The 17,563-nt window shown below is 26.9% G+C and overlaps 1 non-coding gene across 1 annotated transcript; it reads left to right on the top strand.

Moving 5' to 3' along the window:
- The first annotated feature begins 292 nt into the window (after positions 1–292).
- Trnan-guu lies at positions 293–365 on the top strand. Its single transcript has one exon. It is a non-coding gene; the product is annotated as a tRNA-Asn (tRNA).
- The last annotated feature ends 17,198 nt before the right edge of the window (positions 366–17,563 follow it).

Below are 17,563 nucleotides of genomic sequence, written 5' to 3'. Positions count from 1 at the left end.
ATTACAGCACAGCTATTAATTCTAAGAATACTATTTCTTAGGCAGTCATTATTAGGTATGTAGGTACTAGGTAGGCCTTGCAGCTCTATAATTTATTGATGAATAGATTTTTATCTCGTACGTCGTAGTCACATTACAAATCTTTTAAATTATTATTAACTCCTAGAATCACTATTCAACAATCAATATTTTTATTATAATTTCGTATAATAATTTCGTTCAATAAATTTTGCATGATAGTAATTGTTGTAAATCAAGCTAAATAATATTTTATCTTCACACTTAGACACGAGCCTCCGTGGCGCAATGGCTAGCGCGTTCGGCTGTTAACCGAAAGGTTGGTGGTTCGAGCCCACCCGGGGGCGTTGATTTTTTTTCACTTTTTCCTCGTCAAATTATCTTTACACTTGTTTTCCTAATTAATCATGCACGAATTGTTCACGTTTTTTGCGTAATGTTTTTTTTGCCCGATTAAAATTGTAGTTATGATATTTTATAATCGTCATTGTCGTAGATACTGTAATACCAAATTGTTAATAATTAATATAAACAATTATAACATATTCTATATTACATAAATTATATAATTATTATTAGAACAGTTCAAGATGGATTTATTTCGTTCCTATCAATTAACTATAATAAATAATATTCTATTTTTTCTAACTATAATATTCAAGATAGGTTCGATAGATTCGAAAGGTGTGCTCAAATGAAAATTGATTATACTGTTTTTGATTTGATTAAGATAAAATTGATAAAATTGATAAAATTGTTTTTGAACTGTGTTGTTGTTGTTGGTGTCGATTAAACGCTTATGTTAAGAAGTAATAGTGCCTATAATTCGTATACTAAATATTTGTATATATGTTTTATTTAGTTAATCAAAGTAAGATCAAATTAATTAATAAGTCCAAACGAGCCTCGTCGTAAAATCAGTGATTTATGATAATCGTTAAAAATAGCGTGATAGCATTACGTGTAACAATAAGACCTACGGCGGTATTTATTTTGTTATCAAAAAGTAAAAACCGGATCGAGGTAATAAGGTAATAACTTTGTTTTCATAATTCTTGATAAGCGTCAAGCAGTTATACGAAAAGTATATTTCGTTGTAATAAACTTCATAAGTCACTATATAAAAATATATATTTTGTTACCTACCTATAATTTGATAATTCGAACCGTGCGTATGTTTGTATCGCAAAAAGCGTTGTTGAAAAAAAAATCCATTTCAAATTCAAGCCCAACCGGACATCAAACACATGCCCTTCAAAAACGACAAATTACTGAAGAAACCGTCAGTGAATATGATAACATTTGATTAAAATATCATTTACATTTTGACGGGTCACCCGGCTCTAATAAACAAATAACTGGCATTGCTCCCCCCAATCGTTTTAACATTATTACAGTAGTAATATTATTATTACTTTTTTCTTCGCGATACTGACAAAAAATGTAATTTTGTTAATCTTGAAAATTATGCGAAGTTCATTTTTTAAAAAAACCCAATTTTAAATTAAAAACGAATAACATAAATATTAAATATTTTTAAAAGCCACTTGCACTGAATATTAATTTACATAAATGGTCTGTTCATGAACCATGGTAATAAACTCTCCTCGACCTTAGAATCCACGGTTATGATTAATTTTGTCATTTTCTCAGTTATGACAGAAAACAAAAAAAAAATATATATGTATTATATCATTAATTTTTCATAAGAGGACACCATAGCGTTTCGTGCTCTGCGATTATTTCAATGACAATAATAAAGTTTTACTGATTTCGACTAACGAAATTAATTGTTCGGATCTTTGGAATTAAACGATTTTTTATTTTCGTTCATTAAACCCAGAATGAACATAATAGAATGTAAAAAACAGAGTCAAAACAATAAAAGCTCTAAAAAAACATACATCAATTATTTTTTTATCCAACAACAGTGTATAATGTTTATATTGATTACAATTTAAAACGTTAGAGGTTTAGTCACTTTTAAATTGGTTTGTTTGGCGGGCTGATTGATTGCTTGGACTTATTAAGAAAGATCCCCAGTGTTTTTCTTACCCTACTCACGTTTTACAAGCCTATTTCGAACGAATTTAATTTATTGTATAGGTATTTATAAAGGCTGCACATCATTGTAGTAGGTGTAATTAAATGTACAGTTTTTCAAAGTATTATATTTTTAAACAAAATTAACTAATTTTTCATTAGGTTATTTAAAATTATCTATATATATTTTATGAGTTACGCATATTAAATAGACAGTGAATTTTAAATTGTATATTATTTATATGCACTTTATTGTACCACGTAAAAATGTATTACATTTTTATAATTAATTTATAAATATATATTAAATAAAATAATATAATCAAATTATAAATATACCATGTAATTTATTTAATTTATATGATGAAAATTGTGCATACAATTTTAAATCTAGTGACTTATAGAATGACAGTATGATGTCAATAACAATTAAAATATATAAACAAACATTTTATTGAAAAATATAAATATTTAGATAAGATTGTCTAAATATGAATATATACCAATGCACTTTTTTTTAAATAATAGTTTAACAAATTTATATGTATAAACATAAGAATTAAAGATACAATAATCAAAAAATGTAATGATTACTAAAAATATTTTAAAATATTTAATAATGACTTTTTGATCAAATTACAACTATTTGAGATTAGTCAGATAATCTATAAAATGTTATTTATTTACTATTATTAACTACTTTTTGATTTGTATATACCATATTAATATCTAAATTATTTAATGCCATTGTTCCAATATTGTTCCAATTATGCCGATTTGTTCAATGGCCATGATAGCAGCCATGGATTGTTTTCTTTTTTAACAAAAAAAATTATCCTAACAATGCTATGTTTAATATTTCAAGGATGGTTTTTTTAAAGTTCAATGATATAACATTATAGACTATAGTTACAGTATAAGAGTGTTTTCGTTTTTTTCCCGATTCAACATATAAACAATAAAATATCGATGCCTAACCAATAAAAAACTTGAAAAAAAATATTAAACTCAATGATTTTTTTTTTTTTTTAACCTAACCTGTTGACACTTTTCATAGCAATAAAATGCTTCAATTTTCAATATTCGGAGACATTTATGATTAGAGAATTAGATCTAGTTTATACTTAGGGGGTTTAAAAGTAAAATAATTAAAGTACTTTTCATAAATAATATTAAAATAAAATACATTACGGGAAAACGCAAACATTTACGGAACGCACGTTATTATAGATAATACTAAAAAAATAATAATAGTACTTGAAATTTACATAAAAATTAAAATTTGAGAACGTGAAAGAATTTTGAATTACTGTGGCTCATTATATACACAGGGTGATTTACTAAGCGTACTCGCCCACATTATATCTATTAATAATAGCATTTTTAAATATACTCGAAGACAATTTTTTTTAAATTCTCGAATTATTTTATATTACTTAACGAGTGTCTTGCCATTTAAAAGTGGTGATACAAACTTCCGGTTTTCAAATAAGAACCCTCTTTCGGATTGAGCATAGCGAATTTATGCTTTAATTTTACAATGTTAAGTGTGTTTTTTTTACAATTTTCATATTGAAAAAAAAGAGGGTAAGAAAGCTTGGTGAATTAATCATATGTTTTGGTTTATCAACATTTTTGTATGGCCTTTTTACATTTTTTACTTTAAAAAAAAATAAAATTTGTTTATGTAATTGCTCACGATTATGTATAAATCACTTAAATAATATGTAAATAAAATTATCAATTGTAACTCTTAAAATGAAAGACTATAGTGAAACATGGAATTGTGCGTTCTAGTTCATTCGCAAAACTAGGTTTTGATTTTTGAAGTAAATCAAACTTAATGATTGTTTCTAAAAGTTGATAAATAAGTGATGAGATCTTTGACACAAATCAAATATTTACCAAATGTCATATCTCATATTTATAGTCATAAAAAAACTCATGTCGATTGACTTGGTAAAAATTAAAAATACATATTATACTTAATAATTTAAATCAAAAACAATAAAAAAAAACTTCAACAAATCATTAACAGATCTATTTTAATGTTATATATTTATAAAGAATACATTTTTGATGTAGGTAGATAAATTTTTAAGTAATATTACTAAATGAGTTATAAAATATTAAATTACGAAAAACTCAATAAAGCTAATAACAATACAAATTTAACATAATCTAACTGAATTTTATAATGCAAATTCAATATGTAGTTCAAATTCTATACATATTATTCATTAATCATTATTAGGAAAACTAGTAATATAACAGTTTATAACAAGCTACGAGGTTATAAAGTTTGAATCACAGCCATACAATAAGGTACATAGGTATAAACTGTATACTAATAAACATAATAATATATTAAAATCATTAATAATTATTATCACAAGGGATATAACCTGCTGTTATCATCATATAATTATGTTATTCACCATTTATAACGATGTTTTCTGCAACCGTCAGATAATAGTCAGAACTTGCCCGTGGATTTTGCTCAGAAATGATGAAACGAGAAAATTCCTGTTATTTCCATTTATATTGATTGGTCTATTCTTGGTATGAATTGTATTTGTACACAAATTTTTGCTTTATTTTAAAAAGTTAAAAAGTAATTTTCCAAAAAAAGTTAACTTCCCTGGTTGGTGCACTGAGCCCATCATTATTATTTTATAACAACATATATTATAATCTGTTTGAAAAAATTAGTTCAATCTGTATTGCAACTAATAGAACAATAAATTAATAATAGTACTTAATATAAATAATTGACACAATATTAATATAAATTGAGACTGATGTTTCCACCCAGAATCGTATTTTAGATACATACAATGATTTATAGTTGAATTAAAATTTAACACAACCGTAATGAAACACACCAATAATAGTAACTTACTTAATGATGATGTTCACTCAAATAAATCTAGCTCAGAGCTACTTCTTGGTTTTTTTTTATAAATTTATATTATTGAATTTATATTTTTGGGCATTCGGCATTGATTGTCTAAATTATGTACAAAATATTTGAGGTATCTTTACAATTTTCTTTTAGGCATTTAACATTTTAACCAGTGGTCGAAGGGGGGGGGGGATACGGAGGGATGACATTTTTTGTATTTACATTTTTCATCTCTCTACATATTTTGTCTAGAATAACGCATTCCTCCTAAGACTTGTGTTTTAAAATGAAATAATTATTATGATTTTTATATTTATACCTATGTATAAGAAAACTTTTTATTTTTCGTATAGGCCTAAATCTGAATTGTAAGGCTTCCCTCCACTTATCTTGAGCCATTTCGACCACTGATTTTAACTACCACACAAACAAACTTATACAATCTACAATATATCAATATTTTAACTTAAAAAAATGAGAACTGTTGGACCCCTAGCAGATAAAAATTTATAATATGCAATGTTTAATAATTTGAACAAAGATATGCTCAATTTTTGAATTGAGGACTTTCAAAAAATATAGGGCAGAATATTAATATAGTTGATAAGTTAATTTTAAGTTTTTTTTTTACTATTAGATTTTGAAATTATGAAAATGTCTGGTTCGACTACTAGGGCCATTAGCATCACATTTGTATACTTATTACTTAATATTTATAAAAGAGGAGAACAAAAATACACTTTTAGATAAAATATTTGGATATTTATATTGTATGTACATTGAAATTGTTTGCTATATACAATTAATCTAATACAATTTGTAGTTTTGGACATTTTTGTGTACGTACAATGTTACTATATTATATTCAATGAGTTATTTTTATGAGCACTTAAAATTGTCATTTTATCCACTTATAAACACTATATAGGAACTAGTAAGTTGAACTCCTTTTACAATCGTTTTTATAGAATGTGATGATTTATCATTCCTCTCAAATGTATAACAATCATACACATATTGGCTTCAGTTGTGCAGAGGCGAGCGAAGCAAGACGAAGTACTATTATACGCCCAGTTTAGGATTCTGTCTGTACTTTTAATGATTTTATTTTCAGTTAATACACTTTTATACTTTATATTAATATTTCACTGTCTGAATATTGAATGACTGTATAAACCGCAGCTTAGGATAATATAATAATCTTCAGTATGTTACAGATTATTAGTTATTATAATATACATAAAAACAAATTGTAATACCTACCTAGTATGTATTATAAAATAACGAATTTCCGTATATTTATTTAATTGTGAATCCGTCGGATATAATCGGTGAGTGGTGACAAGCTAATTGCAGTTATCTTGATTTAAAAATGCCACCTGACGATTAAACGCTTTACACTATCAATTTACTGCGACTGATCTGGGCAAAGATCAGCAGTTCATTGTTATAACTTGATGAGTAATTTCTATCATAATGTAGATTCCTAGACATTTAAGAAGATAATCACTGAGATCGTCGTGATATTTAAGAAAAGGTGAAAATTATATTGAAAACGGTGGTAAGGAACTAAACTACAATACACTTTATTTGTACTTACTTCGTTGACATATGGGGTCAACTCGTTCGTATGAAAATTGCGATTTATATCATAATTATTCCCAACAATTAGAATGACATAAAATGATGGACACAAATGAATATTATATGTATAGTGTCATTATTCCACATAAATATTTTTCTTATATTATTTTTGTTTAATCAATAAGATACTGAATTTAAGATTCTTAAACGTTATTTATATGTGATTATCTAAAATTGGGCCCTAAAAATATAACGGTAATATACATAATCGTATATTCACTATTGTACTCATAATATAATATTATAATAGTAAGAAATTCAAGGGGAAACTTTTTTTTATATAAACAAGTGCACAAATATTTAGTTTATACCACAGCACTATATTTAATGAATATTGATTGAAATATAAATTATTCAAAGAGTTGTAACGTCAACGATGTCAACTGTATTTACAGAAACGTAAGTAATTTAGATTTTATCATTTTAAACATATAACTACAGAGTACAAACACTAGTTTAAACGAATATACTTAATATAATTCAAATTTACGAATTATATTTTAAAAAAATAATGAAAAAAATGATACATTTCTAGAGGTAAGTCGCTAAAATAGAGTTCATTGTTTTTTTTTAAGGCAATTAAATTAAGAATTGTAACATGAAAATTAACTGAATATCTGTTCGACTCCTACACGAGATCACTTAAATTATTTCCTGGCTTTTTTTTTAAACAAAAGGTGGGAAAGTTTGTATCGCTCTGCTGTAACCTAGGTACCGCGGGGATCGCTATAATGGATGTGTTAAAATTGAGTTCAATGATATAAAATCATAATAATATACGAAATACGATTCTGAGCGAATCTCGTCCGTCGGCTTAATTGATACTTAGTATATGTTTTGAAATTAATGAAATTAATTTTAGTATGACTGACCTATGCAGTTAATATTATATCATATAAATTTATAAAATTTATAATATAATAACCAATAAGACGTACTAATTTGGAAAATAATCGACAGTCCTAACTCTAAATCTATAGAGAAAACGTATTCATAATATTGTTGATATTACCTCTGAAGTAGGTATATAGGTATATTATATTCGACTACGCATATAATTCAATTTTCGAAATAACGAACGACGACCTCACAGCAAGGAGGGAAGAAAAAACGAGGAACAAGGTTGATTGCCATGGTGAGAAACATCTTCTTTATTGCATTATACAGTTCTGTGATATATTTTTCTACGTGTTTAATAACAATACACTTTATAATATTATCTGCTCTTGATTAATATTTTTGATGGCATGCAACAATGGCGTTTGGGCTGTTATCAGTGCAAAATTATCGTCTTCGTCCGTTGAACCTACCTAATAACAAAATAGGTATTAAAGTAAACGTTCACTTGTCTACTTTACATTTTTGTCATACTTCCTAGGGAGTACCTCTGTATAACGATACTAGCATACATGCACGCACATGCACACAATGTGTGTTTTACGTGAATAAATAGTAGTTCAGACTTGCATGAAAAAAAAAAATCATTATTAATTATGTGGAAGTAGAATATATACAACGTCGTTAAGTACGTACGACATGACGCAATATTGTTCTCGATGTCTTGCGACAGAGATGAGAGAACTGTCTAAGAAACGTACAAACTTAGCAAGAAGTATAAATATTTATTATGAATACAATTTTTGACAATGTTTTTGTGCTTAGTTTCACTTTTTGAACGATCTTGACAGAAGTGGTGCAACGGATGTTTAAAAGCCAAACACTTTGAACTTGAAAAAACATAAATAATTTTATTGTAAAAATATTATGTAAGTAAACAATATGAAACATAAAAACAAAAATTAATTTATTATTCACAGTAGGTGTACGTTTTGATGATACTATTGACTGATACATTTATCTATACAAAGTGATGAACCATGAATTCTCATCCCTATTTTTCCTTAAGTAATACAGTTTTAAAATTTAGATTTTTGGAAGTTTTAAATCTACTCAGAGATAATTTTTTAATTATTGAATTTTTTTATTCTTTATTTTAATGTGGATTATGTTTATAAAATGAGAATTCCACTTTTTACAATAAACTATGTATTTAGTGTACCTAGTTCAAAATTCGAATAAGTAGTTTCTTTGTTATTAAAATATGTTTATTCTAAGAATAATAGTCATTAAAAGTAGTTAAAAAAAAATATATAAAGCAGATGTTATTTTAGGCATTGTATCTAGTAGAGACCATTCTTACATATCACCTATTTGATAATATGGATATTACTAGATTAATATTAATAAATAATCACCAATATTTTTAATTCACCAATATTTATAGCAATTATATTGCTTGTTTTGTGTAAGTGACATACTTAGTTACGATTAGTATCAGTGTTAGGTAGTAACATATTGAATTTAACGTGGTAATGCCAATTGTAACGGCGTTATATTGTTTGTAACGCGTTACGTAATTTCATTAAAATTATTTTCAAGTCACGAAAATGTAATGGAAATTATAGTGAAATCACTTTTAGTATAAAATATTATTGCATTAAGTATACCAATGGACAATGACCAACTTTCATCCCTGATATTATAATATAATATTATTGTTACATCTTTTTATATATTTTTTCGGTCTGTGTGTACGTCACTGAACTTCTCCTAAACGGCTTGACCGATTTTGTTGACATTCTTTGGTGTGTTTGAGTGGTTCCTTGGATGGTTTGGATTCACAATTGCAGTAGGTCCAGCTTGCAGAGGTGCTCAAACAGGGATTTTGAGATTTACAATGGAAATTTGTTCAAAGTATAGCGCCTTTGCTGTTTGTGATATTAAGACTTAGCTTATATATTTTATAATCAATGTTAGTAGTCTTATGAACGCAGTATATACAGCTTATTATTCACGAGTACTGTTATTTATTTTGAATACTCATAGCTCGGAACTGTAGAAAATCATTCCAATTTATAATACGTATTAGTTATTTCTATAATTCCAATTTACATTGTAATATGTAAAACTATTTTACTGATCAGTACATACTGATAAATGACAAATTAAAAAATATAAATTGCAATGTTATAACCATTTTCTCATTTAAAAGAAACCGTTCATTATTATAAATTATTATTTATTAATACATGGAGTTATTTATAAACAGTTGTAATGATTTTGTTCCTATAATATTTAATGATACGATTGAGCGCTTTTATTTGGTGTCGATCTATCAGTCGATAGCCGTTATCGTGTATAATATTTGTATCATTTTTTTGTGCATCTTTTTAAAATTATATCTTTTTACTATAGCGTATACTTTGAAGTTACCTTAATTGTAGTATGACAATAAATTATTAAAAAAACATCAGTTTTTTTTTTTTTGAAACGAGAAAGTAACGTAATTAATTTTCTATTTGAAAAGTGAAGTAATTTCATTACAATGTTTAATTGAATAACGATTAAAGGAACTCGCCTGACACTGGTACGTATATAGTTAAAATATAAATCAAGTGAAAGATCGGTTCGTGGTCATATTGAAGTATAGAAACTAGCTATGCATTAATTATCAATCAAATAATATGTCAACTTTAAGACAGGCACTAAACCTTGTTTAATGTCTATAACCAATACATGACTTGAATATAGCAACGGTTTTCCATATAATGAATTAATGTGTGTATAGGTTTGGCTGAGATATATTCCTATACATCATGTTTTGGTCTTATTCTGTAATACGGTGTCGCATCAAAGTTTCCACCTGAAAACAATTCACGTTTACATAAAAATTATAAAAATTTTAAAAATAATAATATTTTATTCTGCATAACCGATTATAGGTATAGACAAAAATACATTTTTGATTTGCATGCTGGGTACCCATAAATTTAGTATTTCTTTTAATTATTTCCTAAATTTTATTTATTCTCTTTCGCCTAAATGTTGGCAAGCTGTATGCCGACAAAAAATATATTTTCAAAGATACTATAACTTGTCATAATGTCCTGATTTTAGGTTTTCAAACATACGCTTAGAATTCTTAATATCCCTGTTGTGTTCATCCGTTAGTTATCAGTACATAATTACGAATGTTGATATTATATATTTGTTGTTAATTATTGTTTGTAATAGTAACTAAGGAAATAAATGATTGTGCATAGATTTATAGTTGATTGAGTTTTATTAATATACGTTTGAAAATTGTGAATGTAGTACCCTCCCAGGAGGAGCTTTCATAACATGTTTTTTCTAGGCCAACAAGGATTATTTTTAAACAATATAAAATATTATCTTTTTTAGAACATTTTTGTTGCTTCTTTGTATGACAGTTATTCTACTGTTTAAACATTACAATTCACTGTAATGTTTTGGAATACAAATTATAATGAACTGTAGCATTTTACAACTAAAGTCAAAAGTTTCTTTTATGATAAGTAATAATAAATGATGTGTATACAAATTATACATTTAAGTCACTCAAATTTCAAATAGTATGCATGACTTCAAACAACGTCTAGTTGTTACGCTTTTCATACATGAGAACACAATATGTACCTAGGGTCTTAAAGTATGAACAAATGCGATTGTGGCAAATTATAATTTTGAAATAGGCAAGGAGCCATTTTCGAGTTATAGTTAAATAATAATATGTCTGAAGACAAAGACGGGTGGTCTGTGCGTCACGAGAATTCTTCTGTTCCCTAATCCCTATAGCTTATTTCGATAACTTGTTATTATGTATAGCCTGTTCAAATTGAAAGGCACGGTGAAACGAAAACTCGGCATAGAATCCAAAGTGATTTTCCTTTGCCCCTATATGGCAGTTCGCAACCACCGCCGTTGTTTAACTTTAAAACATGAATTAGCCTTTTAGTGAGGAGGTAGGTATTTAATAAATTTACGAGGAAACCGGATCCCTTTTCACTAACTCCTTCTTACTCTGAAACTCTCGTGCCCGCGAGAAAACACACTCACCCCAATGAGTCTTTCGTTCTGTTATACAATTTGATAACCTGCCTTAGTATAGACGTATGTGGCATATTCTCCGAGAATGCTAAAAGTTTCGTTAAAATTATCTAATTACAATTCTCGTACACATATATAGGCCATACAGGGTGAGGGAAAGGATATAATAAAAGCTGTAGGCGCTACACGCACTCGACTCGAGGAAATTATTATTTTTTTTACTTTTTTACTAGCGTGTACGTTTATGTACTCTCAAAATTTAATCAACCAAATAACACGATTACTATTTCGTCGGTAATAATGAGTGGCGTGAGTATACGTGATGACGTTGAAAATCTAAATACCTACACTATATCTATACAAATAGTACCTACTATACCATATATTATAACTCTGATTAATCAGAAAAATACATTTTAAACAGATTACAAGTAATGCGGATTATTATAATAAAATATTTAAAAAATAATGATTGAGGTAAATTATATAATATATTATTCTACATAGGCATACTATTATACTAAACTATATTATAGTCAATATGTATAATTGTATTCATATATTATGTTATATATTTTTTTTTTTTAAATAATACAAAAAACCAATTATAATATAAATATTCTTAGTAAATTAAGCGCACGATGAGTCATTGAAGTATACACATTATTGTATATGCAATCGACGAAGAAAATAATGAAAAAATATTTTATACTTTTTATCAGAGCGTATTAAGTTCATGATAATTATGGGCAAACCACGATTATGCATTTATAATACTATACGTATACCATCAAGGTAACAGTATGTAACACCATTTTTATAATGATCTATCATTGTATTAAAGAGGTTGATATTTTAACTGTATATGAGGTCAAATCAAGCATGATCATCTCTTTTTTCTTCAATAATGCAGTTATTAAAAATCTGATTTTTTAAATTTTTAAATATACATAAAAAATTAAAAACCATATTTTAAAATTCTTGAGATTTTTTGTACAGCTTAAGGAGTGTCCTGTGGAGATACATACTTCTGTTTTTCAAATGGTTCCTCTTTTTAATTGTAAATTATTCAGAGAATATATTTTCAGAAAAATTTGACGTATCAGAATCATGTTTTTGTGTTATTTAACTTTGAGATCCAAGGGGAAGATCCATGTAGGTATTGGGCTTACAAGATTTAGGGACCATGGTGATTTGAAAATATTAGTCATTAATATTTATCCATCAACATTGATAATTTGCAAAAATGACCCAATTATAATCAATACTAGTTTCAATATTACGTATAAATATTAAATATAATTATATATATATATTTGTAAAACCATTTTTAAGGACATTTTCCTTAGTACAAACATTTTAATAATTGAAAAACTACGAATTCTAATTTTTAACTTGGTACTTCAACATTAAAAAAAAATTTCTTCACTAAATAATTTACTGTAAAAAGGGGGGTTTCCATTTGAAAAACAGAAGTTTGTTTCGTCACAGGACACCTCTTTAGTAGTACAAAAAAATTCAAGAATTCAAAAAAAATGTTTTTAAGTAAATCTAAAAATTCAAAAAATCAGAATTTGAATAAATTCATTATTAAAGGAAAAATAGGGGTGATCATGCTTGGTTAATCACTCTGTATACAATGACCAAGACATTTGGGAAATTATATGTATGAAGTTCCACAGCTGCAGGGTCATAGTGCTTAGTATGGTCATAATTGTCATTAAAAGGAATACAAATAAAAACACTATAATAGATAATGATATAATATAATGTATTGATCACATATTTGGTGCATTTTATCTTTTTTTACGAACCGGATAATTAATAATGTAAATAGTGCACCAAATTATGTATATCTACATTTTATCACCATAATGATATATTATAAAGAATTACATTCTTAATGCAAATTTTTTGTCATAATTTTTCTAATTAAGTCATGTTGAAAAACTAAGAAAACAATACTACATTTTTTTTTTTAAGAAAAGGCTTCAAAAGTCTATTCATTAGCCTGAACAATATACATTTATAAATATTATATTAGTGATTAGTCACATAATGTAATTTAATTAGGATTAAATTAACATTAAAAATATAAGCTTAAAAACATCATTATAAGCACTCGAATAAGCATTTAAAAAACTTAAATTTAAGGGGATCGGTGGCGGTGACGACTGCCTTTGTCTAACACAAGCGCAACATAAGAATTCAGAGGTATTTTTTGGCAAACGTACCGATTGATAAAGTGAAGCGATAAGAATTCTGAAAACAGATTTGAATTTGTCGTCAAGTCTACTTGAGATCGGTCAGTCTACATTTTTGATTTTAAATTCTGAGTGAAACGATAAAAATAAAAATATAATAAAAATAAAAAAACGTTCATGTTTATTACTATAGTATATTAGTTTATATGGCGTGTAATCAACAAAAATGTATAAAAACAAGTTTGTCACTTATCAAATGTAATCAAACTAATTTTCAAATAAATATAATTAGGTAGCTTTAAAGTCAATACTGACTTGGAATGGTGTGAATAAGTTAGTGCACAATCACTCAAAATCTAAAAAGGTTAAATACTTAAATGGAATATTTTTTGTAACTAGTGTACTACTTATTAGCTTCTTACGTCTTTATATGTTTTTTATAATCATAAACTTTGCGACTATCAAAATGTGTACGTACTTTTGAAAGAATAATCGATTTGTATTTTGGTTCATGTGACAATTCATATTTTTATCACCTCAGATGATGCAAACGTATTGAAAAAATGGGATGGTGAACATTACTCATTTTGTATAGTAGGTATATTATTTTGGGTCAAATTTTGATAAAAATTGACTACAGCCCTGAAAAAAATCGCCGAAATGCTGGTTAAAAAAATTAAATTAAATTAACATAAAATATAAATTCTTGTAGTTTTTGAGCCAATAAATCACAACTCCACACATTTCACTTTTAAATTATATTACATATTATATTGCTGGATGGATAATTTAGTCTAAGGAAGTATTATTGGTATATTATATTTCAAAAATGATTTTCACTCACAAACTCGGTTTCATACTTCTACAGTAACTGATGCATGCATTCACATTGTATTATATTGTATTTATTATTATTTACTAATGTTGGGTACTTATACTTGTCTTGATTGCAGCTTTATCACAATATAATGGCTGTCTATTATACGCCTATTATTATTCATTTGAATATAAATGTTATTTACTATTGTCACAATAAAAAAACACGCTGTTCAACTACGTTCGCATTATACAATTAATTTGTACCTACAAATATTTCTAAATTAAAAAAAAAAATCGATTTGAATTGATTTTAAATCCATAAATACACAATAGTAATCAAAAATGTATTAAACTAAAATAAGAAATTTAATACAGATTGTACTTTATCAATTATTTCATGCATTATTGTAAAGTCGCAAGACTTTTTTACTAATTTTAAACGTTCCTTATACTCAGCAGCATAATCAAGCTTACGAGTATTTTAGTTTATCAATAAATAGTTTACATTGTTTGCAATGAGTTGAAATTATAACTTATAATATACACGGTAAATATAAATAAATTTTATAAATGATTATTCGTTTTGACCCAGCAAAATATAAGTACTTAATAATGAATTATTTAATCCCCGGCCACCAGTGGACGTTACAGATTTACATTAAATTAAATTTCAATAAATTTTACTAATAAAATGTAGGTACCTATATTTAATAATCATCTGGATTTCCTATACATATGGTCCTATACATGGTAGTTTATTTTGTATAATTTTTTTTTTCGAAACGAATTACGTGTATACGATTTAAAGTACATATAATCATGTTTTTATGTTGATATATCGATAGGCGTAAATCGAACGATTTAAACAACCAAACGACGTGACAAAGTATACTCCAACAGGTAGTCACGAACCGTGTATTGGTGGTATGAAATTTGATATGCCATTTGTATTGTTGAAACAACGAAAATACACACCTCTATATCACTAGATATACGTGTATATAGGTATATATATATGTATTTATTTATTTTACTATTTATATACTATATAGATATTCACACGGAATCCTGTTCCAATATACCTATAGATATGTTTACCCCAAGGCATCGTATTTCGGTGATCATATTTTATCCGTTTGTATACTTAGGTACGTTATTCCATATTGGTCTAGTAAATAGGCACATACCATCTTTGAATAGAAACTGCAGGATATTGGACAAACTCATCAAAATACAGTGTTTCAGCCATTCATTGACGATAAGCAGGATACTTACCTACCAACTATATTGTAATACAACTAAACATAATATAACCCATAAAGGCATTTGTGGGACTGTTGGAAACGTCTATATACTTCAGTCACTTGCTTAAATAGTCCAAATTCTCATGGCTTGCGAGATTGTGCTTATTATAACGCATTATGAAAGCAGGAGCTCTGTAATAGTAGTAAGATTTGTGTGGTTGATTAAAAGACTAAAACGCAAAATACACAAAATGTTTTTATGAGCAGGAGATACCTATACACTATACAGAAAACATTTATGAAACTGGTACTCATAGTAAAATTAGGTATAACAAATAGCATTTTTAAAACATAAATTTAAACTAAATCTTCCAAAAAATAAATATTACTGAGAACAGAGTAAATTCATGTAAATACTACTGTTTTAAATTGGAAATAATAATTTAGTGAATGGCCTACTGGCCGTTTTGAATACCTTGGGGAATAAACTATATATATTTTCATGCATATAGTTTATTTTATTTTACTGGATATGCAAAAGTAGAAAACTCATATTTTAAACAAAAATGGGTTAATGGAAAATGTTCATGCTAATTATTGTGAATTTGTGTACATGATCATCTGATTACAACTGAATTTAGTTGATTAACATTAGATATTTTTATTGTTTAAAATCTACTCACAACATGTAAAAATATATCGCTCCAAGTGAAATCGATGTTATTTTATAAATTGAAAACAATATATAATAATGTAATATTGAGTCCAGTCTAGTCAATTCAAATTAATTTTATCATCAATGTGATTTTGTAGACGTATAATTCAAATAACACAATCTTGATGTACTGCAGTGGTGTTACAATCTCTAGTCTATAACTAGTTACTATTGTCTATTGTCTAATTAATGGTACAGCTTGGCTTTCATATAACTTATTTGTCTTATAGTTAAATTGTTATATATTTTAGAGCAGCGGTGAGAAACTCTTTTTTTTATCCATGAGCATTAAGTAGTTTTATATTAAATGATTTTAATATTTGGAGGAATATAGACATAACTATTGTAGTATAAAAACTGTTTGAAGGAAAACGGTATCCCATTTTTAGGAGAAAGCGGTCCCGCTTTGATCCATCGGACCACGGAGGTATAAATCAGATAATGAAGGTGTCTAGCAAATGTTATCTTAAAATTCTAAATGTCAACTGGTAAAATTGCAACGAGTGAAAATAGTAAAGAAATTAATGTAAGATTTTCATTTTTGTACACAAGTAAAAATCTCGGTTATTGAAGCTTAATAGTATGTACTATTTTTATCATATATATTTATAAGGTGGTAATGAATTTTCCGTTATGTTCGATAAAAAAAAATGATTTGTGGTGTGTTTACTGCAGTTAGGTGAAGTGCGTGATGAAAATACTGACATATTATAACGATTTAAATTTTAAATTGCTAAGCGAAAAAAATTATTCATTAAATTGGCCTTTGGGTTTGATGATAGAAAATAATAACAGCCTATAAGAATGATGACGATAATAAAAATGAAATAATAAATAAAAGAAGACGCAAACCTGATTTTTGCAATTCGACGATTCCAACTACTATGAACTACGATTTGAGTCTGGATATATACTTGTATGTAAGTAAAAACGCTCCTCGTACCGAACTCGACAATATAATTTTGATTTTCTTCTCGTTTACCTCATTCGTATACTTTCTGAACGTCGTGTATACAATATGTCACTGACATTTTTTCGTCGTTGTTGCTTAGAAATATCTGTG

This window comes from Myzus persicae, unplaced genomic scaffold, assembly GCF_001856785.1.
Source record: "Myzus persicae strain clone G006 unplaced genomic scaffold, MPER_G0061.0, whole genome shotgun sequence".
In the NCBI taxonomy this organism is placed as follows: Eukaryota; Metazoa; Arthropoda; class Insecta; order Hemiptera; family Aphididae; genus Myzus; species Myzus persicae.
This window is presented reverse-complemented; position numbering and strand designations above follow the sequence as displayed.